This window comes from Trichechus manatus, unplaced genomic scaffold (assembly GCF_000243295.1).
Source record: "Trichechus manatus latirostris isolate Lorelei unplaced genomic scaffold, TriManLat1.0 scaffold00114, whole genome shotgun sequence".
Classification (NCBI taxonomy): domain Eukaryota; kingdom Metazoa; phylum Chordata; class Mammalia; order Sirenia; family Trichechidae; genus Trichechus; species Trichechus manatus.
This window is the reverse complement of record NW_004444050.1, coordinates 9,458,596-9,462,213: the sequence shown is the minus strand read 5'-3', so window position 1 is coordinate 9,462,213 and position 3,618 is coordinate 9,458,596. Positions and strand designations below refer to the sequence as shown.

General features: G+C 40.4%; 1 pseudogene; it reads left to right on the top strand.

Moving 5' to 3' along the window:
• The first annotated feature begins 1,286 nt into the window (after window positions 1-1,286).
• On the top strand, window positions 1,287-2,447 carry LOC101360956 (26S proteasome non-ATPase regulatory subunit 14 pseudogene; annotated as a pseudogene).
• Window positions 2,448-3,618: the final 1,171 nt, after the last annotated feature.

The following is a 3,618-nucleotide window of genomic DNA, read 5'->3' as shown; positions in this document are numbered from 1 at the left end:
ATTTTATACAAGATAATAATATTGATAACTAGACTTTGTTGAGATGGAGACCTTTCTAAAATTCTGTCTCTATCCATTTCACATGCTAATAGCTAAGAAAGGTAACTAGAGTACAGAGGATGGCAACATCAAGGACCAAATGAAAGCTTTATTGGAACACAGCTAAACCCATTCATAGTTGTTGTTAGGTGCCATTGAGTCAGTTCTGACACATAGTGACCCTATGTAAAGCAGAATGAAACACTGTCTGATCCACCGCCATCCTCACAATCCTTGCTATCTTTGAGCCCATTGTTGCAGCCATTGTGTCAATCCATCTCAAAAAAAGTCTTCGTTTTTTTACTGATGCTCTACTTTACCATGCATTATGTACTTCTCCAGGGACTGGTCCCATCTAATAACATATCCAAAGCACATAAGACAAAATCTCGTCATCCTACCTTCAAAGAAACATTCTAGCTGTACTTCTTCCAATACAGATTTGTTCATTCTTCTGGTAGTCCACGGTATATTCAATATTCTTCCACAACACCATAATTCAAAGGCATCAATTTTCTTAGGTCTTCCTTATTCATTGTCCAGCTTTCACATGCATATGAGGCAATTGAAAATACTATGACTTTGGTCAGGCACTCCATAGTCCTCGAAGTGACATCTGTGCTTTTCAACCTTTAAAGAGGTCTTTTGCAGCAGATTGGTCCAATGCACAACGTATTTGATTTGAACCGGAGTTAGAAAACCAAAAGAGAAGAACACGTTCAGCATTTCTCAAGCTGAAAGAACTGAAGGAAAAATTCAAGCCTCCAGTATCAATACTGAAGGATTCTATAGGGAAAACATTAAACGACGCAGGAAGCATCAGAAGAAGATGGAAGGAATACACACAGTCACTAAACCAAAAAGAACTGGTCGACTTTCAATCATTTCAGGAGGCAACATACGATCAGGAACCGATGGTACTGAAGGAAGAAGTCCAAGCTGCAATGAAGGCATTGGCAAAAAAACAAGGCTTCAGAAATTGACAGAATACCAATTAAGATGTTTCAACAAACGGATGCAGCATTGGAAGTGCTCACTCATCTGTATCAGGAAATTTGGAAGACAACTACGTGGCCAACTGACTGGAAGAGATCCATACTTTTGCCTCTTCCAACCTACTGCCTGAATTATCAAACAACATCATTAATATCAAACGCAAGTAGGCCCTCCCGACCCAGGCCAGAGGCACTGGGCGGCGGCGCGATCTGGCTGTGCGCTCTGCCTGGGACACCCGCCCAACTCCTGAGATGTTCCCAACTGGCCGCCTAGGGAATGGAAGCCCAAGTAGAACAGTGAACCGGAAGTGCTTCGCGGCAGAAGTTCTGGCGAGTCTTTTGAATGGAATCGCGCTGACTCATCCCCCGTTCGTGGAGCCAGAGCCGGGGCAAGTGTGAGCTTCTGCCGCCGCCGCGTCCCTGCAGCAGCAAGACTAGGGTTAAACCGCATCCTCCTGTTTCCCGCCTGCCTTCAGAGAGAGAAAGAAAAAAAAAAAGGAAAAAATTACGTCTACCAGAATTAGCAAGAGCCTGCGCTAAGAAGAAATTTATAAAACTGAACAAATTGAACGCCTCAAGAGTTGTAGTTACTGACCGGAAGTACCGACAGACTTCTTAGACTTGGAGGAGGTATGCCTGGACTGGGTCAGGGGCCGCCTACACATACTCTGCCGTGGACACCGCAGAACAAGTCTATATCTCTTCCCTGCCACTGTTAAAAATGTTAAAACATGGCCGTGCTGGAGTTCCAATGAAAGTCATGGGTCTGATGCTTGGAGAATTTGTTGATGATTATACCGTCAGATGGTTGTTAGTTGGTATCACAGTCACCCTGGCTTTGGTTGTTGGCTTTCTGGTGTGGATATCAACACTCAGCAGAACTTTGAAGCCTTGTCGGAGAGAGCTGTGGCAGTGGTTGTGGATCCTATTCAGAATGTGAAAGGAAAGGTTGTTATTGATGCCTTCAGATTGATCAATGCTAATATGATGGTGTTAGGACATGAACCAAGACAAACAACTTCAAATTTGGGTCACTTAAACATGCCATCTATCTAGGCATTAATTTACAGACTAAACAGACATCATTCCTTCATTACTATTAACTATCAGAAAAATGAACTGGAACAGAAGATGTTGCTAAATTTGCATAAGAAGAGTTGGATGGAAGATTTGACACTTCAGGACTACAGTGAATATGTAAACACAATGAATCAGTGGTAAAAGATGTTAGAATTAGCCAAGAATTACAATAAGGCTGTAGAAGAAGATAAGACGACACCTGAACAGCTGGCAATAAAGAATGTTGGCAAGCAGGATCTCAGACGTCATTTGGAGGAACATGTGGATGTAGTTATGACTTCAAACATTGTCCAGTGTTTAGCAGCTATGTTGGATACTGTCATATTTAAATAAAGCAACATAAAAAGCTATTAGTGATACTTTAAGTGTATATTCCTCTATTGTTCCTAATGCTCAAAATCAAGGGACCTCTGAATGTGTATTTGGTTAAATGTAAGACATGTGGCATCACTTGCAGCACTGTAACACCTTCAGTCTCAGTTGTGTAATTACTTCTGTGTCTTTAGTCAGGGTCTTTGCAGATTCCAAAGTTGTATAAGAATACATCAAAGTGGACAAATTTTGTTAAGTTCCCATAATAATATTTGAAGAAATCAGTAGCACAAATATATTTCGTTTGTTGCTTACAAAATAAAACACATTTACAATATCACACACAACTAAAATTTTGCTGAAGATCATTCAAAAGTGATTGCAGCAGTACATCAACAGGGAATGGCCAGAAATCCAAGCTGGATTCAGAAGAAGATGTAGAATGAAGGATATCGTTGCTGTTGTCAGATGTATCCTGGCTGAAAGCAGAAATACCAGAAAGATGTTTACCTGGTATTTTATTGACTGTGCAGAGACATTTGACTGTGTGGATCATAACAAATTATGTATAACATTGCAAAGAATGGGAATTCCAGAACACTTAATTGTGCTCCTGAAGAACCTGTACATAGATCGAAAGGCAGTCGTTCAAATAGAATAAGTGGATACTGCGTGGTTTAAAGTCGGGAAAGTTGTGTGTCAGAATTGTATCCTTTCACCATGCCTATTCAGTATGTATGCTGAGCAGATAAGTCAAGAAGCAGGACTATATGAAGAAGAACATGGCATCATGATTGGAGGAAGACTCATTAACAACCTGTGATATGTAGATGACACAACCTTGCTTGCTGAAAGTGAAGAAGATTTGAAGCACTTACTAATGAAGATCAAAGACTACAGCCTTCAGTATAGATTACACATCAACATAAAGAAAACAAAAATCCTCACAACTGGACCAATAAACAACATCATGATAAATGGAGAAAAGATTGAATTTGTCAAGAATTTCATTTTACTTGGATCCATAGTCAACACCCATGGAAGCAGCAGTCAAGAAATCAAAAGATTCATTGCATTGGGCAAATCTGCTTCAAAAGACCTCTTTAACGTGTTGAAAAGCAAAGATGTCATCTTGAAGACTAAGGTGCGCCTGACCCAAGCCGTTATGTTTTAAATCATCTCATATGCATGC